General features: G+C 44.4%; 1 protein-coding gene and 1 long non-coding RNA gene across 6 annotated transcripts in view; both read right to left on the reverse strand.

Moving 5' to 3' along the window:
- The window catches only part of Prr5l (proline rich 5 like), a 75,781-nt gene extending 68,098 nt beyond the window's left edge, over positions 1-7,683 (reverse strand). For all 4 annotated transcript variants that reach the window (XM_070032576.1, XM_070032575.1, XM_070032574.1 and 1 more), the window contains exon 1: positions 7,391-7,683. The gene's annotated coding sequence lies outside the window, so the exon portion shown is untranslated. The remainder of the gene's footprint in view (positions 1-7,390) is intronic.
- A 391-nt stretch (positions 7,684-8,074) lies between these two features.
- On the reverse strand, positions 8,075-14,112 carry LOC138833980 (uncharacterized). Of its 2 annotated transcripts, none has more exons than XR_011373981.1 (3): positions 13,929-14,112; positions 10,332-10,415; positions 8,075-8,371 (listed from the first exon to the last, which is right to left on the reverse strand). It is a non-coding gene; the product is annotated as an uncharacterized lncRNA (long non-coding RNA). The 2 variants fall into 2 exon arrangements; XR_011373982.1 differs by having other exon boundaries at positions 8,076-8,371; positions 13,953-14,112.
- Between the last annotated feature and the right edge of the window lie 9,952 nt (positions 14,113-24,064).

The following is a 24,064-nucleotide window of genomic DNA, read 5'->3' on the forward strand; positions in this document are numbered from 1 at the left end:
CACGTGCCACAATCCATGCAGTCTCTCCCCAGACGAGACATGTGCCATAATCCATGCGGTCTTCCCCGCGGCCCCCCCCCCCCCGTCTCCTTCCCACCCCAGACATGTGGAGGATGCTGAAGGATGCTGAAGGATGTTGAATCCATTCCAAAGGAGTATTCAGAATTAAACACCAGGCAAGTGTGAAGGGGTTTAGCCCTGAGAGTTTAGGCAGCTGAGGTGGCTAGCAGGTTGTGGCAAGGCATGAGGCCACTTCGTGTTGGGAAATACAGACACACAGCTGAGCCAGGGGGACAGAAACATCCTATTAGCTGACATAGAGTACAGTTTCTTAATCCTTGGATTTGCAAGAAACCCTAATGCTGTCCGTGGTACCGCACGTCATCAAAATAGGGAAGAAATCCACGTGTCAAAAGTAGCCAGGGGGGTGGTGAAGAACCAGAGAGCTAGTTGAGCACTGGTGGCACATACCTCTAATCCTAGCTACTCAGGAGGCTGAGATCTGAGGATCATGGTTCAGAGCCAAGCCGGGGAAAGTCCATGAAACCCATACCTCCAATTAGCCACTGAAAAGCCAGAAGTGGAGCTATAGCTCAAGAGGTAGAGTGCTAGCCATGAGCAATAAGCTCAGGGACAGCATCCAGGCCTTGACTTCAAGCTCCAGTACTGGAACAAAAAGAAACAATGTTGGAGAAAGTTCTATAACAGGGGAAGGGAGAGGAGAATGGAGAAGCTGGACATGTTGCTGTTTGGCAAGTATGGTGCCAGAGTAAGCTTCAGTACTGCTGTGTGAGAGTACCCTACAGACACCTCAAACTTGAGGAGATAAAGGTAAAGAAAGCTCAGAGATATAAGAGTAGATATACAATCTAGTACATTACACAAATAATAGGCCCAGTGAGTCCAAAGTAGGAATAGATCTCTGCCACGTCTTCCCATAGGCTATGTTCAAAGGAGAAGAAGACTCACATCTGTAATACTAGCTACTCAGGAGACTGATCCTGAGGATCATGGTTCAAAGCCAGCCTGCACAAGAAAGTCCATGAGCCACCAAAAAGCCAGAAGTGGAGATGTGGCTCAAGTGGTAAAGCTCTAGCCTGGATCGAAAAAACTAAGAGGCAGTACCCAGGCCCTGAGTTCAAGCTCTAGTATAAGCACAAAAAAAAAAAAAAAAAAAAAGGAAGGAGGGAAGGGAGAAAGATTCAGTGAGGTCTATCACTGGTTCTGTAAAGTTCCATCACTCTCAGTTAACCCAGCTCCCTAAGGCTGGCTGAACTTGGCCATGAGTTCCTGCTTCTTAATGAAATCTGTATAATAATATTATATATTATCTGCAATAAAAACATAATATTTTAAAAGTGGGGCAGAGAATGTCCTCTACACATTTGAAAATATACATAAAACTCTCTAGAATTCCAGAATAAGTTAGAGATGGAAATACTGCAGTTAAAAAAAGTCAGCTTAAATTTAATAGACCGTTTAAATGCTTAGTGGATGGTAATTAGAGAGCAAGCAGTATTTCTTTAAATGCTGCTAGACAGAACTTAATCCAATTTAGGTAATCACTAACCTTTGCTTTCTCTCTCCTCTGTCTCTGTCTCTGTCTCTGTCTCTGTCTCTGTCTCTCTCTCTCTCTTTCTCTTTCTCTTTCCCCTACATGAAATCCAAGGATTGATCTACAAAGGCCATAAACTGGCAAAGCATAAGAAAAGAATATTTAAAGAGAAAGATTGGGTGAACTGTTACCTCAAAGGGCAAAGTCTAATTAAACTGGAAACAGGTCTCACAGGCTCTTTAATTTACATGGACCCATTCCCAGGGCAGTGGGGGACTTACTTCCCCACTTCCAGCTCTGGGAACCCTCTCTAGTACATCAGTCACCATGTCTTATGTCTTGCTCTGACATGTGCCAGCCTCCCCTCCCCTTTCCAGGCCAAACGCTGGTTAATTCTTCCCCCATTCCAGACCCACAGGGCTAGACTTCTGCTTGGCTTACAGGTTGTCACTGCTGTCAGAACGATCCAGCCTGTCCCATCAGAATCCTCATTTCCACTATCTTCTACCCCTCATTACAGACTTCCCACACTGTTCCCGCAATGACTGATCCAGAAATGTCCATGTATACTACAACTCTCCTGAGAACTCAGGAGCTTGGGTTTTTCATGAAAGGCCTTTAAGGGGGAGTTATCAAAATGTACTGCAGCAGAGTATAGTCAGCCTAGGGTACGTATGAAAGCCTTATCACAAAAAAAAAGTCTGTGGGTTCATTCTGGGTTTTCAATTCTATTCCATTGGTCCTGTGCCAGTACCAAGCTGTTTTGATTACTATGGCTTTGTAGTAGAGTTTGAAATTTGGTATTGATCTTCCTCCAGCACTGTTCTTTCTGTTAAGGATCGTTTTTGCTATTTGGGGTCTTTTATTGTTCCATATAAATTTTTGGATTGCCTCTCTATTTCCTTGAAGAATGAGGTTGGAATATTGGTAGGTATTGCATGGAATTTGAAGATAGCCTTGGGAAGTATTGCCATTTTCACGATGTTGATCCTTCCAATCCAGGAGCATGGAAGGATGTTCCACTTTCTAAGTTCCATTTTGATTTCCTTTTTCAGGTTTTAAAAGTTTTCATCATTGAGGTCCTTCACTTCTTTGGTTAAGTTAATTCCTAGGTATTTTATTTTTTGTGGGGCTATTACGAATGGAGTTGCTGTCCTGACTTCAGCCACACTCTTCTCATTGTTGGCATACAGAAAAGCCATTGATTTTTGAGGGTTAATCTTATACCCTGCTACTTTGCTAAAGTTTTGAATCAGCTCGAGTAATTATGGAACCAACCCAGATGTCCCTCAGTAGATGAATGGATCAAGAAAATGTGGTATATATACACAATGGCATTCTATGCCTCCATCGGAAAGAATGACATTGCCCCATTTGTTAGGAAATGGAAAGACTTGGAAAGAATTATATTAAGTGACGTAAGCCAGGCCCGAAGAAACATAGGTACCATAATTTCTCTTATTTGCAATAACTAGTATATGTCTGAGACAAGCAGAAATGGTCAGATAAGTTGATATTAGGAGAAATGAACCCCAAGATAAGGACTCAAATGGTTTTTCTTTCTTGCTATTGTTTCTAACATATTTATAAGATGATTTCTTTGTTGCTTTGTATGTCTCTCCCCCATGGTATAACCCCTGTTTTTACTGTATTTGATGTTGGTATAATTTGGGGAAGGGAAGGGAAAAAACAAATTGTTTAAATAAGGATACAGGTGGACCCATTGCAACAATGAGATGTATAAGACGTTATGTGAAAAACGAACTTTACAACTTTGGCCGGGGTGGGGGCGTGCTGGGCAGGGGGCAGGGGAGATGGGAAGGGATGGGAAGGGGAAACAAAGGAGGAGGCAACAATGTTTGATAAGAAATGTAACCATTACCTTGCTCATGTGATTGTAACCCCTCTGTACAGTATTTTCACAATTAAAAAAAAAAAAAAAAGTACTGAAGCCAGGAGCCAGCGGCTCACCTCTATTATCCTAGCTACTCATGAGGCTGAGATCTGAAGATGATGATTCAAAGTCAGCCCAGGTAGAAAAATCTATGAGACTTCCATCTCCAATTAACCACCAAAAAGCCAGAAGTGGCAGACCACCAGCCTTGAATGAAAAGAGCCAAGAGAGAGTGTAAGGCCTTAAGTTCAAGACCCACTCTCTGCCAAAACAAACAAAAAAATAAATATCGTTTTTAAATTACTGAAGAGACTTAACAGCTGCATGACACTAGGAAGATAACCTCTTGGAGCCTCTTTTCTTATCTTAAAACAGAAAATAGTATCTCTCTGCCCTGGTTGCAGAGAGATAACCATAACTATAATTGCCCAAACATTAATTGATTTATTTCTTTTAACTCTCATCCCTTGATACTAATGAAAATATGAGTCAACTCAGATTGGTCTCTGATGCCCGTGACTACTTTGCCATTCCCTTATAAAAGGGAACAGTCTGATTCTTGGGGCACCAGTTTTTCTGTATCAAATTTCAAACTTCTTGCCAGGTACCAGTGGCTCACGCCTATAATCCTAGCTACTCAGGAAGCTGAGATCTGAGGATCACAGTTCAAAGCCAGACTGGGTAGGAAAGTCCATGAGACTCTTATCTCCAATAAACCACTAGAAAATTGGAAGTGGTACTGTGGCTCAAGTGGTAGAGCACTCGCCTTGAGCTGAAGAGCGCACGGACAGAGCCCAAGCCCAGAGTTCAAGCCCCACAACTGACAAAAATAAAAATAAATAAAAATTTCAAACTCCTTAACCTGAACAACAACAACAATCTTCAAAATAATTTGCCTCCAAATTTCTATAACTGAGATGCTAACTCACACTGAACACGTTAACAAATGAACACTGTGTTGCCTATGATAAGTATTTTCATTCTGCATATAGCTCTCTAATAATAGATTCTGAAGGACCCTTTCAGAGGGACTCACATGATTTCTGAATTTGGTCTAAATCTATTAAGATAAAAAAGAAAGAAGGAGGAAAAAGAAAAGGTGGCCAGGCACCAGTAGCTCACGCTTGTAATCCTAGCTACTCAAGAGGCTGAGATCTGAGGATTACAGTTCAAAGGCAACCTGGGCAGGAAAGTCCATGAGACTCTTATCTCCAATAAACCACCAGAAAACCAGAAAGTGGTGCTGTGGCTCAAGTGGTAGAGTGCTCTCTCCTTGAGCTGAAGAGCTGAGGGGAATGGCCCAGGCCCAGAGTTCAAGCCCACAACTGACCAAAAAGGAAAAAAAAAAGAAAATAAAAAGAAAGGGGGGGGGCACAATTCCAGAAAGATTTCTGCCTACTTCACCTGGTAAAAGAACAGTGCAAAAGGAAAGCTCACAGGGGAATGGACACACACACACACACACACACACACACACACACACACACACACACACACACACACAGACAGACATGGCTCAGAGGCACAGAGAATCTGAAAGAAAGATGGAGGTGCAAAGCCCCTTTTGAGTTCACTTTTCTACAGAGAAATGGCTTAAATGTTGAACATACCTTAAGTCAATGAACAAACAGAAGAATATACATTCCAGCCAGGACTATCAACATGAAGTGTTCAGATAGCTGATACATCACAATTCTCTCAAAAGAAGGATAGGGGCTTTCTCAAACCTTGTGCCACTTGGTGCCACGAAACCACCAATGTAGGGAAGATCTCATCAACAACTGGGGGATGGATGGGGAGACATCTTAGCCCATAAGCCTAGCGTTACACTTGATATCCATTCTGAGCTCTACCATGTGGCTTTACAGACTGCTTACATTCTCACTGTTTTCAGTGCCCATCTAGCTCTTAGTTCAAAGTGTAACATCTTATGTAAGATAAACTTTAACATTTTTGTAATGTTCAATAGGAATCACATCCACGGAAATAAATATACACACCCATGGTCTTCTGCTCCTGAAAGAAATGAGATCCTACTCTTAAGAAACAGGTTAGACTAAGACTAAACTAGCTACTGCCTTGCTTCCTTTACAGATTAATGGTACCAGCATCAATAAGACGCTAAAATAACAATGGCTGGGGATGGGAAATCAAAGGCCTTTTTGTGAACTGACCAAATGTCACAACCCTATCTGCAGCGCCCACTGTTCGCCAGGCCCTTGATGGAGTCTAAGGCTCCGGACTGCAAGCAGAGAAGCTGACCTGCCAAGTTCCACGGGATGGACTAACATCCTAGCTGCAGCTGGACGGGCAACTTCAACCAGAGCTGAACTCAAAATGTGGCTTGGCTTCTGCAAGCTCCATTTCCCCTCCTGAACGACTTGCTGCTTCTTGTTCTCAGTATCCACGCCTTCCACGTTCAGAGCGATTTACCAGAGCTCAGCACTGTGACATTTTGCAGTATGTAGGGCAATAAAATGTCAAGACGGCAAGCCTTTCTCGGTGGTCAGGATCCCCGGATCCCCAAAGGGAGGTCAAGAGGGGAGCTCCCGGCGGTTCACTTGAAGGGGTTGCTGGGGGAGGAAGCAGCTAGAACCCTGGCCGTCCCGGGATTGCTCTTGACTATGTATTTGAATACGCACGTACTGCGTTGGCAATAGGTCAGAACTCGGCCTCGGGGAGGGATGGCCGGGGCTACGGCTCCAGTGCTTTTGCCGTGGGGTTCCCCCCCGGAGCAACTAACGTGCGTCTGAGCCCCGGCCTGCGGGAACCCAGCTTGCATCTTGTGCGGCGCGGCGCGCCGTTCTGTAATTGAAACCTTACCACACCACAGGATTGGAGCGGGCGGCTATAAATATTCGCCGCCTTACTGCTGACAAACAAAACACGGGCTCTCCGGCCACGGGTGGGGAGGAGGGGGAGGAGCATGGGATCACGGGCCGGGAAAACGGGGTAGGACGGGGTGCAGGGGGGGGAGGTGGCGGGGAGCGGGGTGGCAATCAAGGAGGCACCCCCGGAGCAGTACACAGAGCGATGGGACGGACTGCAGTCCACTCCCTAGAAAAGGCTGGGAAAGTGTGTGTGTGGTGGGGGGCGGGAAGGTGGGGGGGGGGGGTCTGGGCCTCGGGACCGGAGCTCCAGAGCGCCCCCCTGCGCGCACAAGCAGGAGGTGCGCGCACGGTTAAGTAGGCGCGCGATGGAAAAGCCCTCTGGCCAAAGGCCGGGGCGCGCGCGAAAAGATGAAGCGGAAAGGCGACACCGAGCCGCTGCCGCGGGCTGTCCCGGGCCTTCCCGCCGCCCCTCCAACGCCGGGGGCTCCGGCCGGGCAGCGCCCGGGCCCGCCCAGTCGGCCAAGGCTGCGTGCGTCCAGGGCGCGCGCGCAGGACCCAGCGGTGGCCTTCCCCGCCCTCCTCTCCCACGCCTCCTCTAGGTGCGGGGGGGGGGGGGACGCGGGAAAGTGGGGAGGGGGCGCGACGGTGGAGGGGAAAGACTGCACGCCCCGGAGCGAGGGCAGCCCTGCAGAGATTTGCCTCCTGGGGCCGAGAGAGAGAACGAGACTAACAGGCAGGCAAACTTTCTTTTTCGATCCTCTGGCCGGTGGGGGGGGGGTCCCATCATTGGCGGCCACCCCCAAATCTCACTCACACACACACACACACACACACACCTGGCCCCCCCCACCAAGGCTGACTCTGAATGTGGCCTGCTCCCCAAGTTGATGATCATTGAGTCTGCTTCCCCCTAAACCCGCCTGCAACATCTGATCGGGGAAGTGGGCGGGGGGGGGGCGAGGGGGGATTCTGAACCATGTGGGGGTCCCCAGCCCGGCTGTTCGCTCCACCCTGGGTCCCGCCGAATCGTTGCCTGGGAAATTTCCTTCTCGATCCTGGGCCACGGCTGAACCTATACGGTCTCCTGCTGGGACTTAGCCCCCAACTCACCCCTTTGGGGTCCCGGGCATGGGTCACCGAAGCCCGTTCGCACCCGTCGCTCTTCTAGGTGTCAGACTCGCGTGCAGGGGGGAAAAAAAAGTTCCTGGTGTTCCGAAGAGAAGTTTGCTCGCTGCAAGAGACACGCGACCTGGGGTGGTTTTCCTTCCCCGCTTCTTCTCTCCCGATCCCCGTTTCAAGTCTGCCCTCCAGCCAGGCGTCCAGCCTGGGTTGCGCTCCTGTTGTCCCCGCGCGCGGAGCGCCCGCAGTCCGGCTGGTGACACTTCTTACCTCCCCCCTCCTCTTCTCTCGGTTTACGGCCGCCTCCTCCTCCTCTTCCTCCACCACCACCACCTCCTCCTCCTCCTCTACGCCGCGATCCTCCTCCTCCTCCTCCTCCTCCTCTTCCACCTCCTCCTTCTCTTCCCCCTCCCTCCTCCTCCCACTTTTCCTGTCTGGTGCACATCGCTTTAGTCTCTCTCCAACTGCCCGGGCCCACCGCATGCCACTGCTCCTCCCCTCTACTAGTCTCACCCTTCTAGAGAAAGGGGGGAGAAGGGAAAGGGGGGGGGGGTACATCGCGTGCATCCAGTTCCACAATTTCAGGAAATCCAAGCTCCTTGACTTGAAAGCAGAGGAGGAAGGCGCAGGTCAAGGGAGCCTTGTGTTCCTCTCACTCAAAGAGGAGATCTGCCTCCCACCCGTACCCCAGGATGGGAAATTCTGCCAAGAGTTGGTTTGGGGGTCCTGTGTAAAGGAGCCTACTGGACAGCACAGTTTGGTGTTTGTGTTTTGTGTTGGTTTTTGTTTTTTTTTTTTTACAGGAAAGGTTCACAGAGCGATCCCACCAGTTGTTTTTAAGTGCATTAATGAAAATATGTGACAAGTCTCTCCTTTGATTTGCAACATTCTTTTAAAGGTCCCAGATTCTTTCCAGCTGCAGGTTTGATGAGTCGGAGGGTTCCTGGATTAGGGGTCACGCGTGGAGGTGGGCTGAAACACCATAGAAAAGTTAACTGAGCTGAAAAATGTTTAAAAACAATAGCAAATCCTTTTCAAAACGTTTTTTTTCTTTTTCTGGCAGGTGTTAAGAATTCGCTGCAGCTGTTTTCGGTACACTCCCTGGCTTGCATAACTTCACCCTATGGTTGAGCAGGAAATACTTTTCAAATGCTGCCCATCTCGTGTCACACTTAGCTCTGAAACCACAGTGACATTTGCTGAAGAAAACGATGTCTTTCTTTCCTTCCTTCCTTCCTTCCTTTTTTCTTTCTGTCTTCCTTCCTTTATCTTTCTTTCTTCCTTTCTTTTTCTTTCTCTTCTTTCTTTCTTCCTTTTGTCTGTCAGTCTGTCAGCCTAAGTTGATTTTTGGTCTTTTGGTTTCTATGACCTTATAAAACTTTTGTGTTAGAGTTTATAGCTAAAACATTTGGAAAAGAAGGGATGGATGATAAAGACTTTAGGTCTCATCCAAGGAATCACGTAGCAGGCTTGGGAGAGACTGAGGAAGGATGCTTGGGAGCAGGGACTCAATTTAAGGGAAGTCTTGTGAGCTAAAGCCTGTAGCCTTAGGCAAAGTTCACAATCACCACCTTGGACTTTCTCCTGGCCTCAGGATATTATCAGTTAAACTTCTTTGTGCCTCAGTTTACTTTTGGCAAAAGTAATAGCTATCACTTACCAAGCTAATGAGGACTGCAAGAATTAAGGGTGAAAGTGCATAAATCCCCTGCTGGGATTGAAGTTACTACTACTACTACTACTACTGTTGTTTCCCCTGGGGTCTGGAAAGGCTAAGAGGAGCTAGTTCCATTTGGCTGCAAAGACTCTGAGTTTGAGAATGTCCCTTGCGGGGCTGGGAAGGTGGCTCAGTGGTAGAGCGCTTGCCTTGCATGCATGAGGCCCTGGGTTCTATTCCTCAGCACCACATAAGCAAAAAGAAAAAAGCCGGAAGTGGCGCTGTGGCTCAAGTGGTAGAGTGCTAGTCTTGAGCTGAAGAGCTGAGGGACAGTGCCCAGGCCCAGAGTTCAGGCCCCATGACCCGACCCAAAAAAAAAAAAAAAAAAAGAAAAGAGAATGTCCCTTCCCCCATTGTTAATCTTCCTCTCCTTCAAGTCTGTTCACCAGGCCTGTTCTGCTCTGTAATCCCAGCACCAGAAAGGGAGAGGCAGGAGAGTACAAAGTCCCAATTTAGCTTGGGCTATACAATGAAACTCCAACTAGAGAAATAGCTAGATAGACTGGCACTAGTAGCTTATGCCTCTAATGCTAGCTACTAGGGAGGCTGAAATCTGAGAATCACTGTTCAGAGACAGCCTGGGCAGGAAAGTCTGTGAGACTCTTATCTCCAATTAACCACCAGAAAACCGGAAGTGGGGTTGTAGCTCAACTTTAAACTGAAGAAAGAGCTCAAGAGTTCAGAGTTCAAGTCCCACAACCAACAAAAAAGAAAAAGAAATAGATGAGTTAAATAAATGTTATTTAATTGATTCAAGTTGTAATCATGCTATCCTACTTTTTCTTTTTTTTTCTTTCTTTTTGTCACACATGGCCTGAACTCTGGACCTGGGCGCTGTCCCTCAGCTCTTCAGCTCAAGTCTAGTGCTCTACCACTTGAGCCACAGCACCACTTCTGGCTTTTTTTACTTATATGGTGCTGAGGAATAGAACCCAGGGCCTCATGCATAAAAGGCAAGCACTCTACCACTGAGCCACTTTCCCAGGCCAAATTACACTTTCTCAAACTCAGTGTCTATCTTCTTATCACTCCTAGGCTACAACCATCTGCTTCAACCAGGCATGAATTCTGTGGGTTTACTGATACTCCTAGACCAGTGCCAGGCATATAACACGAATAAATGAATCCATGAATAAATGCATCTATCCAATTTATTCTATATTGACTGCCTTTAGTGAGCAGGGCATTGTGCAATATGAAAAAAACATTAATCACCAGGTTAGTCCAAAGATGAAAGAGGCTCCCTTGAAAGAATTGCACTCCCTGGGAAGTAGTCACAATGCAGGCAGATGCCAGCTCCTGCGGATGCCACAAAAGGTATTTAAAGACTGGAAAGGAAGTTTAAAGATGTTTAAAATGTTGTTGTTTTTTTTTTTTGTCGGTCGTAGGGCTTGAACTCTGGGCCTGGGCGCTGTCCCTCAGCTCAAGGCGAGCGCTCTACCACTTGAGCTACAGCGCCACTTCCGGTTTTCTGGTGGTTTATTGGAGATAGGAGTCTCGCGGTCTTTCCTGCCCGGGCTGGCTTTGAACCGCGATCCTCAGATCTCAGCCTCCTGAGTAGCTAGGATTACAGGCGTGAGCCACCAGCGCCCTGCTTAAAATGTTTTTCTAACCCCCACCATTTTTCTGTACTGGGGATTGAACTCAGAGCCTCACATCAACATCTACCACTTTAGCCACACCCTCAGTCCTTTGTTTTTGGTTTGTTTTTCACACAAGGTCTTATACTAACTTTGCCCAAGCAATCTCAGACAGATGGGGATCCTCTTACCTGTACCTCTACCTCCACCATGCCCAGCCCTAAAGAGCTGATAATTTCTCAAACAGAATGTTCATAAAATGAAAAGCCAATGTTGTGGTGCAAATCAGAGCCAATATATTATACTTGTTAAGAATCTTATACTTAAAAGAAGTTAATATTATACTTGAAACAATCCCATTATGAGAAACCTATACAGATAATTCTGTTTAAACATTCACATTTAGAAAGGATTCTCGGTCTTCATTAGATACCTCAATGACAGTTTGCCGTGTTCAGACCCTGAAATGCAAGTTAAAGTGCAGTTAAGAATCTGGCTGAAAGCAGGGGTTATACCGTGGGGGAGGGACATACAAAGCAACAAAGAAATAATCTTATAAATCTTATAAATGTGTTAGAAACAATCGAATGAAAGAAAAAAACATTTGAATACATATCTTAGGGTTCATTTCCCTAACATCAACTTAACTGACCTTTTCTGCCTGACTCAGACATATACTAGTTATTGCAAATAAGGGAAACCATGGGACCTATGTTTCTTTGGGCCTGGCTTACTTCACTTAATATAATTTTTTCCAAGTCTTTCCATTTCCTAACAAATGGGGCAATGTCATTCTTTCTGATGGAGGCATAGAATTCCATTGTGTATATAGACCACATTTTCTTGATCCATTCATCTACACTGTATTTGATGTTGTTATAATTTGTGGAGGGGAAGGGAAAAACAAATCGTTTAAATAGGGATACAGGTGGACCCATTGCAACAATGAGACATACAAGTGGTTATATCAAAAACGAACTTTACAACTTTGGTGGGGGGAGAGAGGAGGGTTGGGTGGGAGGGATAGGGGGGAGGATGGGATGGGAAGGGGAAACAAAGGAGGCTACAATGCTTGATAAGAAATGTACTCATTATCTTGCCCATGTAATTGTAACCCCTCTGTACAGTATTTTCACAATAAAAAAAAAATTTAAAAAAAAAGAATCTGGCTGAAAGGGTAACTTACGTAGGCTGCTGTTTTAGGACTAAAGATAAGTATCTGACCTAGGTTCAGCCAATGCACAGGTTTGTCCTCTGACAAAACTCTGTCCCTAAAAGGTACACTGGATAAATCAGGTTCTATTTCCAGAATGTAAACACACACACACACACACACACACACACACACACACACACACACACACACACACACGGCAAGTTCATAGGACAAAAGTAGAACAACTTTGGTCATGATTTTTTTATATGAACTCTAGATTCTAGAAACTGCAGGCTTAGTCAGGTGCTCAAGCACTAGCCTTGAGCACAGTGCCCAGGCCTTGAGTTCAAGCCCCACATCTGATAAAAACAAAAAAAGGGAGAAATTTCAGGCTGACTTCCTATTGACCATTACATTCACTATATTTATTATTATATTTTTACTTGTTACCTCATGGTGTTGCTATTCTCTCAGTGACTTGTCAATATTTAAAAAAAATCAGAAAAGCTGGGTGCCGGTGGCTCACACCTGTAATCCTAGCTACTCAGGAGACAGATCTGCAGATCACAGTTCAAAGCCAGACCAGGGAAGAAAAGTCCATAAGACTCCTCTCTACAATTAACCACTCAAAAACCAGAAGTGGCCCTGTGGCTCAAGTGGTAGAGCACTAGTCTTTAGCTGTAGAACACAGGGACAGCGCCCAGGCTGAGTTCAAGCCCCATGTCCGACAAAAAAAAAAAAAAATCAGAAAAGTTTATGTAAAAAATATGGACTGTTAGCTTGCCTTATAAAAGTCTGGAAGTCTTGGCATTGTTCTTGCTGCAGGCCAATAATAGGCTAACTCTGTACACTGTCCTCCATTTTAGAGAGAACACAGTTTCCAGCTTGCTGTGATCACAACCACTCCCTGCCCCTCTTGCTCCTGGCCTGCTCCACCATTTCTGGCCTGACACTAGTGGTGTGGCTAGAGACCTGGGTGCTGATCCTAATCCGTGTTAGGAGGGGACCGAGCTATGAAGCAAGTTCAGGAATTATGCCACAGCATGACACCTGTGCAAATCCTTTTTTCCTCTAGCAAGTGCATCTTTTTTTTTTTTCAAGCAAAACTTGGGTTGAAGCAGTACAGTTTGAGCATTTCATTGAGGTAAAGGAAGCCACCAGAGAGACTAGGAGGCAAGTGGTCAGAAACCCTTCCTTAGGCTGGCCCAGAGGTCAAAGGCACTTTCCAGTTCCTGGCTGCCCTGAGGCCTGTTCTACTCATCCTTTGTTTCCATGACAATATCTGCCCAGCCATCCCCATTCCTCATCCCACCAGTCCAGATTCATGAAGGGTTAGAAGTAGTACCCAGCAAGAAAGAACAGAATAGGGCCTGTGATACCAGTCCTGTATCTTTCTTTTGGTCTGTTAACTACTTCCATCACTGACTTGCAGAATCCTAGCATTCAATGTCTAATTACAATTAAAACCACATCGGTAATCTTAGCTACTCAGGGGGCTGAGACATGAGGATCATAGTTTCAAGTCAGCCTAGGCAGGAATAATCTTTTATCTCCAATTAACCACCCCCCCCCCAGAAGTAGAGGTATAGCTCAAGTGGTAGAGCACCAGCCTTGACTGAAAACACTAAAGAACAATGCCAAAGCCCTAAGTTCTAGCCCTGTTATGGACACAAAAGACAAAAAGAAAAGGAAGGGAGGGAGGGAGGGAGGGAGGGAGGGAGGGAGGAAGGAAGGAAGGAAGAAAGGAAGAAAGGAAGATAATTTGAAGTTTTGGAAACTTTAGCTGTGCTATCAACTTCAGAAAAAGTATCCTGGTTTACCATGTTGAACTGCATTGTATAGAATAGCCATATTGGTCTAGAATCGTTAAACTTATTTTATTCCATTTGTACAAAGGTAAACACACTGTATGTAAGGTCTTTTCTCCATGGGTTTGACTACAGAAACGAATGAAGTATTCTGTAAATTAAAAAAAAAAAAAAGAAAGAAGAAAAAGATGGAAGGAAGAGAAGAGAAAGATGGAAAGAAAGAAGAGAGAGAGGAGAAAAGAAAGGGAAAAAATGCATTCCAAGATACCTGAATATTTCTGATGTATCATACCATGTCATCAAAGTATTCCCGGGAAGAAAGGCAGCCTATCCTTCTATACTGTTTCTTCTTTTAATAGATGAAAGAAGCGACACTGAAAACCCAAGGTCTTTTGCTAATGCCTGGAAAGACCTTGCAAGGAGCACAGGTAGCTCTCCAAGGAATGCATACATTGAAACCCAGTGTTTTAGGTCCTCAGATTTCTAGTCATAAAATAATGTTACTCATGATACATGATAAACACTGATCTAGATATAGAACTTGCGTAAGCACGCAATATACATTCACAAGACTTGGCCATAAAAACAGGACCATTTGAGAAATGTGCTCAGCATCTGATCTAACACCAGGGTGTAAAACCAGTGACCTTTGGTACAGTGAGAAGATTTAGCACACAGATGAGAAAAACTCCGCCTCCTTCTGCCCTCCTTTCAATATCCAACTGGAAAATGGAGTACCTTGAAGGTGGTTTGGGGAAGAATTTAGATGACATGAACAGAAAACTATTTTAGTCCTTGTCATCCTTTTCTTGATAACAATGGGGTATTGCTAAACTGTTGATTTTATTATCCTTTTTTGTCTTTTAGTATTAAGGAGTTTCTGCTCTTTAATCTAAAGGGGCTGGTGATTAATTAAATCTGAATATATTTTCAGACTAACTTGAATAAGCAAACTTTAAAGCAAAAAGAAATTTGGAAGTCCAACACAAATAATGTTAGATAATCATGGATTATCTTGGATAATGTGGATTTTAATGATTCCTTTCCATCATTCTAAATCAGCTAGAAATATTGCCATAGTATTGGCTGGCCACTGACTTATGCTAAGAACTACAAGAATGAGAAAGATAGTGTGTTTACTATCAAGCAGTATAGGACAAACAGCAAACAAGAAAAAAATCCATAAAGGAGGTCACTTTAAGTACTGGTATTGCCAGGAAGAGGATGAAATGGGACAAGAGGGCTGGAAGGAAGAAGTGAAGTGCTTTATCAAGGGCCCTCAATTATAGTCTTTAAAAGAGGTTAACTCTACAGTGAAACCTGAATGATGAGAAGAAGCACCCACAGAAACGGAAGAGAAGACCCTGACTTGGACAGAAGTTTGGCAAGTTAGAAAGAGAAGAAAGTTAATATGAACTGGGTGCTGGTAGCTCAGGCCTGTAATCCTAGCTCTTCGGGAGACTGAGATCTGATGATCTCGGTTCAAAGTCAGCCCAGGCAGGAAAGTCCCATGAGATTCATATCTCCAATTAACCACTCACAAACTGGAAGTGAAGCTGTGGCTCAAAGTGGTAGAATGAGTGTTGAGCAAAAGAGCTCAGGGATACCATCCAGGCCCTGAGTTCAAGCCCCATGATCCACAAAAAAATGGGGGAGGGGGATTCATATGGTCAAAGCTTACCAAACAAATGGAGAGATAAGGTCCAAGAAAGAGATCAAGGTCTGGTCAAATAGGATCATGTGTGAGGTGGAATACCATGGGAAGACACTAGTATAGTTTGGATCATGAGTGACCAAAGGTTCTTGGTCCCAGTGTGGTGTGGTGTTAATGAGAAGCATTGGGACCCTTAAAAGATTGGGTTTAGCCAATCATGCTGGCTCTCCTGAGGAGGCTGAGATCTGAGGATTGAAGTTCAAAGTCAGCCTGGGCTGGAAAGTCCATGCAACTCTTATTTCCAATTAACTACTGCCAAAAAGGTAAAAGTGGAGCTTGGTTCAAGTAGTGGAGCACTAGCACTGGACAGTGCCCAGGCCTTGAGTCCTGAGTTCAAGCACCAGAACTGGACAAAACAGAAAAAAGAAAAGAAAAAGGTTGGGTCTAGTGGAAGTTCTTTTAGTCATTCAGGAAGTATTTTCAAAGGAGACTGAAGGATAGCAGTCTCTTGTTCTTTCTCTTTTTCTTAGTGGTTGGCTCCCTCTATGTGTACTCTCTAAGAGATACTGCCTAGCCCCAGGTTCTTGAACAGCAGGCTCACCAATGAAACATTGGGCCAAAACAAACCAGTTGTAACTTAACTGCTATAAGTTGATTACTCAGGCATGTGTTATAGTGAGAGAAAGCTGACTAGTTCAAGTAGAAAGTTCAGAGCTCCCCACTTATTCATGCTTACTCTTTCCATGGTTTCAATTGTCAGCAGTCAACCATGGCCCCAAAATATTAAATGGAAGACCCGAGAAAGAAACAGTTCATAAATGTGAAATTGCACATGCCATTCTAAGTAACATGGTAAAATCTAGACTTGTCTTACTCTCTCTCACTTAGTACATAAACCATCTCTTTATCAGCATATCATACTCTATACCAAAACACCAAAGCAACGATGCTGGCAATTTGGATATGCCAAAGAGAAACCATAGAGTACTGCCTTTGAGTGAAAAAGTGAATTCTTGACCTTAATAAGGATTGCAGGCAGCTGTGAGTTCAAGTACTAGTACTGGCATATGCAGATGTGTGCACCCACACACACATACACACTCACACACACAGAGGAGATGGTGATGCTTAGTTAGGTTTAGAGCTTTGGAGCAAGTGTATATAGAGTGGAAAACTGAAGAAACAATCAGCCATGTTCATTGTCTCTAACTTTTCTTCTTTTCTTCATTTACCCTCTTCAGTCCTGCTGAGGTTGTCATCATTATCACGAGCTCCTTGTCACATGGGAGCCTACACTGCCATTGTTGACAGAATGAAGGAATTTTCAGATAGCAAAACTCCCACAGACAGAAGTCATACATGCAGGTGTGCATACACAGAGTTAAGAGACAGATTCATTTCTGGTTCCAGATCCCATTGATGTAGGATGGACTAAGAAAAATGAGGTATGGTAAATGTTTGCTAGAAACTAAATATTGTGCACAGGCTGATCTTGAACCAATTTTGAATCACATTGTTTAGCCATTCGTTAAAGTTTTAATGTCTGGGGGGAAAAAAAAGATTAAGGAACCAGAAGTCATTTTAGGGGAAAATGAGGCCTGGTGAAGGCAATTCAGAAACTAGGTATTTAAAAACTTAGAAGCACTACCTTTGCTTTTAAGAGAGACAACAGGACGTCTTCCTTATCTCAAGGATAAGCATCTGTTTTATGGCAGGATGCATTCTTACCTGGAACAAAAAAACACATCTAGAAACTCAGATAGTGTAACACCAGGAGTGATGAAAGCAAAGATAAAATAACCATTTTCAAATAACTTTGAAGTCAGACCCCCTGCCTTTACCCTATAAATACTCCCTGGCAGCCAAAGAGCTGTGTGTCTCTTTCTTCCTTTCAGAGCATCCACCTTCTGTTAGAGTGTTCCTTTTCCTTTCTGCTTGTCTGTCTGCTTTTTGTCTGCCTGCCTGCTTGTTTATTCAGCCAATAAAGCTCCACCAACTTTTCTTACCATTGTGACTTGTCCAGAAATTCTTCTGTGATTCAAGTCAATGATTCTATGTGAAATTCTCCTACTTTTAAAGAGAAATGTCACAAATCTTGACCTGCACCCAGTGACACCATGAAGCCTGATGTGGCCCCGTGCCTTGAGAGGTCTGTTTGATTTGAGATCATGGAGTGCAGGGTACAAGTGGCTTTTGAAACCCAGATATCTTTTTGTTTTGGTCATGGGGCTTGAACTCTGCTCCTGGGCATTGGCCCTGAGCTCTTCAGCTCAAGGCCAGCGCTCTATCACTTGAGCCACAGCACCACTTTCAGTTTTCTGGTGGTTAATTGGAGGTAAGAGTCTCCCAGATTTTCCTGCCTGGGTTGGCTTTGAACTGTGATCCTCAGATCTCAGCCTCCTAAGTAGCTAGGATTACAGGCGTGAGCCACCAGTACCCGGTCGAAACCCAGATATCTTTACCCATCATTCTTTCCAGTGTGAGCAAGCCGTTTTGTCACTAGTTCCCATGGAGAGGAGCCACAGCTTAGACTGAGACCAGGGTGTACCATCTCTGTATAGTTCCTTCATGAACTGGAGGCCTTAGAATCTCGGTTGCAAACACTGCCTTCTTTTTTTTTTTTAGGGATTTTGTGAGAATTGAATGGGGCTTGTGAGAAGTTTGGTATGGCACTTGGCATTCAGTAATGAATTTTTTAGGTAACAACAAAGGAACAATAATTAGGGATAGCATTCAAAATAACAACAACAAAATCCTTGAGTGTTTATTGCCCATATTTGCTTTGCCGGATAAACAATCTCAGTTCTTGGTTGACATGTGTTTTAGCCTTTCTTTATACTCTAACATGTATTGTAAAATTGCATAGTAATGAATATAAAGGAGACTGCACTAAGCGGCCCATGCTGATGGAAATAAAATGATAATCTTGGAAGGAAGACCTGGCATTCATTCCATCCCCTCTTCCAAAATAGATCAAATTTAAATTAGTATACTCACATAAACATAGCACAGATATTGACCATGTAATAATCAGCATTACCTATTTAGAAAGACAAATGTAATAAACAAGCCTGTGGTGTATGTTTACTCATTCCTGTGAGCAGGGAGGGGAGAAGAGAAGGAAGGAAGAGGAGAGGAAAAGGAGGAAAAGGAAAGGAAAACTTTAGCTCCACTGGGAAAAACTTCTAGGCAGGCTAATTTATCTAGGCTGTGGTCAGACACTTGCTCAAAAAAATCCCTCCAAGTGTGGGCCTCTTTCCTTGGATTCAAAGCCCTCTACATAACACTCTTATCTAATAATTTAGCATCCTGGGTACCCTAACCCACAGACAAGGTGCATCACATGCAAAGTAAGCTTTGGGATGTTAGTTCATGCTAAGTAAATTCTCCACAGATGGACGATCTATGTACTAAGACACTAACAAATATATCATCAATAATATTGGTTTCTTTTTTCTTTTTCTTTTTTTTTTTTTTTGTCGTTCGTGGGGCTTGAACTCTGGGTTTGGGTGCTGTCCCTCAGCTCTTCAGCTCAAGGCAAGAGCTCTTCTGCTTGAGCCACACGCCACTTCCAGTTTTCTAGTGGTTTAATGGAGATAAGAGTCTCACAGGCTTTCCTGCCTGGGCTGGCTTTGAACCACGATCCTCAGATCTCAGCCTCTTGAGTAGCTAGGATTACAGGTTTGAGCCACCAGCGCCCAGCTTAATATTGGTTTCTAAAGTGCCTAGAATCACATGTATAAATTATCTTTTTAGGTGGAAGAAAGAGATGCCATTGGCAGGAAATGCATTCATTTTCCACTTCAATCTAAATTTTGCTTTGCAAAATAGGATTCACATCAGAGGCATTGAAGATCTCTCTGTCTGTCTGTCTTCTTCCTTAACCTCTCTTCTCTCTCACACACATCTCTTTTGCACTCTTTTGTTCTCACTTTTTCTCCATGTCTATTTTCTCTCTCACACACATACACATAAAATCAACATAAAATGACTGATAATGTTAATCTCAGACAGATAATGTGTTGACACAGGATGGGCAGCAGGGTTTTTTGTTGTTATTGTTGTTGTTGTTGTTTGGTCTGTCGTGGGGCTTGAACTCTGGGCCTGGGCACTGTCCCCTGGGCAATTCAGTTCCAGGTTAGTGCTCTACCACTTGAGCCACAGCGTCACTTCTGGTTTTCTGGTGGTTTATTGGACATCAGAGTCTCATGGACTTTCCTGCCTGGGCTGGCTTTGAACCATGATCCTCAGATCTCAGCTTCCTGAGTAGCTAGGATTACAGGCGTGAGCCACCAGGGCCCAGCCAACAGGGCTTTTTAAGTAAAGCCTCACTCACTCTCCCAACAGTGCTGTGAAATGGGTACTACAGTTATCTCATTTTACAGAAAAGATTGAAAGAAATGAGTAAGTCTTTTCTCAAGGTCACACAGCTCATCAGAGATAGAAACAACCAGAAATTAATATGCTTTTATTTCCAGCCCTTCATCCCAACTTCAGTCATCTTGATCTTCCTATTTAGGAAGAAAAAGTTGCAGACCTGTTTGGGAAAGGATTCTCATCCACTACAGGGAACGTTTCTGCTCGATGTGGGAAGTAAGGAAAATTCAGAAACTTCTCAGAGAGCAAGTGCACCTGCCAGTGTTGGCCTGTCGAAGGTGAGCCATGCCATATTAGTGCATTGGCCTCCCATCACAAAGAGCTCTGTTATTTCTCTCGCATGAACTGGCGCAGTGCTGATCAGACAAGAACTCAGACTAGTCCATCTATCACTCAATATCTAACTCCATTTCTTCTCTTAGGTATAATCCTCACGTTACTTGAGTCCCGGTTTTACACATGGCATGTCTCAAGCAAGTCTACCTAGTTCTGCTTGATGGGCATCTCCAAGAAGAGGTCATATACTGCAGGAGATTGCTAATATACTAGTATACTAGAACGAGGACCCCAATAATTTTCAGCAAGATACCACACATACAACTATCATTTGCAATAAGACCTTGGAAGTGGTCTGCAGAAAAAAAAAGTATTCAATGATTTCTTTTAGTTAACAGCTTAAAGAAATGGTGCTCTGCAGAAGGCAGCTTAGGTAATGTTTTAGACAAAAGAATTCTTTGTCAATCAAACTTGCTCTGGAAGGGCCAGAACTATGTGAGATCAAGGGGAGATCTTAATTGAGTGTGCTCTATAGACTCTGCTCTCTGATTTTTAATTTCCTGGCTGACTAGTCTGCTGATAGTATCCCAAAGTTACAGAGAAAAGAATATTTTATATATATATATATATATATATATATATATATATATGTATATATATATATATATATATATATATATATATATATATATCTGCTTCACTCTCTAGTGCAGGAACAGATCGAGTGACCTTGAACAATCTTTCTCTGTGCCCTGCCTGAGTGCCTCCTTTTAAGAGCCAGCCTTCCTGAGAAGCCATGATGAGACCTAATGGAGATGCAATTCAAGGATGTCTGAGAGCAAGTTAGCATGATCAGATTCTATTTTATTTATTTATTTTGGAAGTACTGGCATTCCAACTCAGAGCTTCACACTTGCTAGCCAAATATTCTACTACTTGAGCCGTGTCCACCAAACTTTCTTTGTTTTATTTTTCAGATACAGTCTCTGGCTCTTGCCCAGGCCTGCCTCAGACTTTAATCCTCCTATGCCTATTGCCCAAGGAGCAGTGATTATAAGCATGGGCTCCCATACCCAGCAGGCAGCTGTTACTTACTGGATGTGCATTGTCTCCTGCTCCTGACAGTAGCCTGGTGAATCCTAACTGGCTGGCTGTGATATATGTAGTGTGGAACCATCCACTGAGGAATAGCTGGAGCCTAACACAGTGCCTTGCCTACCCAGGAGGCACTCAGTAATTTCTCTCTAAAGGGAGAAAGCAGAGCCAAAAAGAGGAACGAAAGGAGGAAACAAATTGGACACATTAACTCACCCAATTGGGCTCACACCTCTAGCAAGAAAAGCCAGGCCTCTAACACAGGATGGCTGAGCTCTTTGATACTCAAAGAAGCATCAGGCTTTGTGGTAATGAGCAGGAGGCTATGGCTACACGGCCTCAGTATATCAACTTCTTCCAGTTGCAGGTTTTGTAATAAAAACTATTGTATATGTGACCTGATAATGGCAATAGCTAAAATGGATTGAAAAAGGGATTACAAAGTGCCAGGCACTACCCTGAAAACTTTACAGAGCTCTTTCCCACAGCCAACCTCAGAAACAGACACAATTAACATCTATTTGACAGATGAGGAAACTAAGAAGCAGAGATATTACGTAATGTAACTTCTACTTAAGCAAGTCAGGATTTAAACTGAGGCAATCTAATCCCCAAACATCTGCTTTTCATTGCTTTATCAAATCTCTCCCTTCTGTCCAATGGCAGACACATGAGAAAAGGACTTGCTACATGAGCAAGTAGCATGCAGGGCTGAAAAATTAGATATACTATGAGCTTAGGCACAGTAGTGCATGCCTGTAATTCCAACTACTTGGGAAGCAGAGACAGGAAAATCCGAATTTGAGACTAGCCCAGGCAAAGTTAGTATAGTATTCTATCTCAAAAGCAAAAATATACACACAAAGACTGGGGATGTGGCTCAAGTGGAAGCATGCTAGCCTAGCATGAGCATACAGAGGTTCTGGATTTCATCTTTCTTACTGAAATAAAAAAATCATCATGCATAGTTCTAAGAACATAACCAATACAAACTCATTTAGTTTTCCAAATATCTTGAAACAACAATATAAGGCCAATTCTACTACTGTGTTTTTTATTCCCAATTGACAGATGCAGAAATAGAGGCCCAGAGAGTTAATTTCCTCTTCCCAAAGTCACACCCTAAGTGTCAGAGCAGAGGCTGAAACTCAGACATTTTGTCTCCCTGGTCTTGGAGCTTAACCTAGTCAAGAAGACTAGGCAGGTTGAGTACCCTCCAAAGACAGGGTCTGAGAACCATCCCTAAACAAAAACCAGACCCATCTGTAGTCCTGGAAGTTTAGGCCAGGCAGTTGAATGACTTAATCACTCTTCAATTTAGATTTGCTGGCTGAATGGGTTCCTGTTGGCCCTACTGCAAATTCTCAGCAGATTGATTCTGGACATTTTTGTGGGGTGGTAGTTGCTTTCCTTGGGCCCAGCTGTCTGTAGAAGACTAAGCTGCCAGCCAGCATCAGGCAGGTAGAGAAAGACTGAAAGTTAGGACCAAACTCCTCTGTCCCATGCATTTGGCCTAGAAAGAGGTTCACTGCTGCTGCTTCTGCTGGTCCAGGAGCTGGGTTCCCCTCCCCACTTTGCAGGAAACCTGCCTAGGGTCAGCAGTCTGCTCTTCTGCCTCTCTGATGGAGGCAGAGGGAGGAAGGAAAGCAGGAAAGACCTGAGTCAGGTCATTTGTTAGCAGAAAGCCAAAAGGGCTTCTTCAAGGAAGAGGCCGGAAGCTCTACTATGCACAGCATGTGCAGAAATTGAGCTGTTACCGGGGAATCCTCCACAATGACTCCATCCTGAGCAGATCTGCGGAGACCCAAGGCTCTGATGTCATTCTCGGCTCAGGGCAGGTGTTCCCTGCAGAACAAGCTACATAGACTTGGGACAGGAATGTGAAGAATGGCGCTTTACTTTTCTCCGGGTCTGTAAACATTTACCTCCTTTCTGTTTCCTGGTATGAGGAAAGGAATGTGGATCCTTGACAGGGCTCCACTGGGGTCACATTCTTCCCTCTCCTCTCACCTACCCCGGCTCCCAAAGAGCTGCCTGGGGTTGTGGGGATTCGGCACAGGGAGCCCAGATCTCGTGGGAAACTGGGCATGTAACTTAATCTCTCCAGGCTGGGGCTCCTTATTCTCCCACTTCTCCCTTAGAAGTATCTCTTCTCTCTCCAGCAGCCAGAGCAAATGACTGTGCTGCCCCTCCCACCCTGGCACGCTGCCCAGCACGCTAATACCCTCCCCTGGCAGTATCTGCCTCAGCCTATAACAACTATCCATGTGCGTGTCTGTCTGTCCTCACAAATTCTGCAATGAGTGACACCATGTTATTTACTTTGGGAATCCTTAGTATCTACGTGGTGCCTGGGATATAACAGACACAGACAACAGAGAGAGGAGAGAGAGAGAGAGAGAGAGAGAGAGAGAGAGAGAGAGAGAGAGAGAGAGAGAGAGAGTGAAATCTTGGGCTTGAACTCAGGGCCTAGGCACTGTCCCTGAGCGTTTGTTTAGCTCAAAGCTAGCACTCTACCACTTGAGCCACCGCTCCACTTTTCAGGTTTTTTGGTCGTTAATTGGAGATGAGACTCATAGACCTTGCTTTCCCGGGCTGGTTTTGAACTGTAATCCTCATATCTCAGCTGCCTGAGTAGCTAGGATCACAGGTGGACACAGCCTTTTGCAGAAGGAAAGCAAAAACAAGGATGGAGAGAGAATGGATATGACTAACTCCCTTTCCAAACCACAGGAATGGTTGGAGAAGAGCTAGAAATCTGCCTTGCTGGAGAACATCCATTCTACTTGCCCACATTTAAAGTGTCCTGCCTTGGAAGGTTTTCTCTCAGTATAAAGGGCTTAGTTTCGGGGTCTCCCATGGTTTCTTCTCCGTGTGTGAAACATCACCCATGCACCTTAGCATTCATGCACAAGATGGATTTTTGTAAAGACAAGTGGGAGAAAGTTACAACAGCACTTTGGAGCTGAAAGTGGAGGAAAGGGGCCCCCAAAAGGGAAGGG

The sequence above is a fragment of the Dipodomys merriami genome, unplaced genomic scaffold, assembly GCF_024711535.1.
Source record: "Dipodomys merriami isolate MVZ:Mamm:240054 unplaced genomic scaffold, mDipMer1.0.p SCAF_21, whole genome shotgun sequence".
Taxonomy (NCBI): Eukaryota; Metazoa; Chordata; class Mammalia; order Rodentia; family Heteromyidae; genus Dipodomys; species Dipodomys merriami.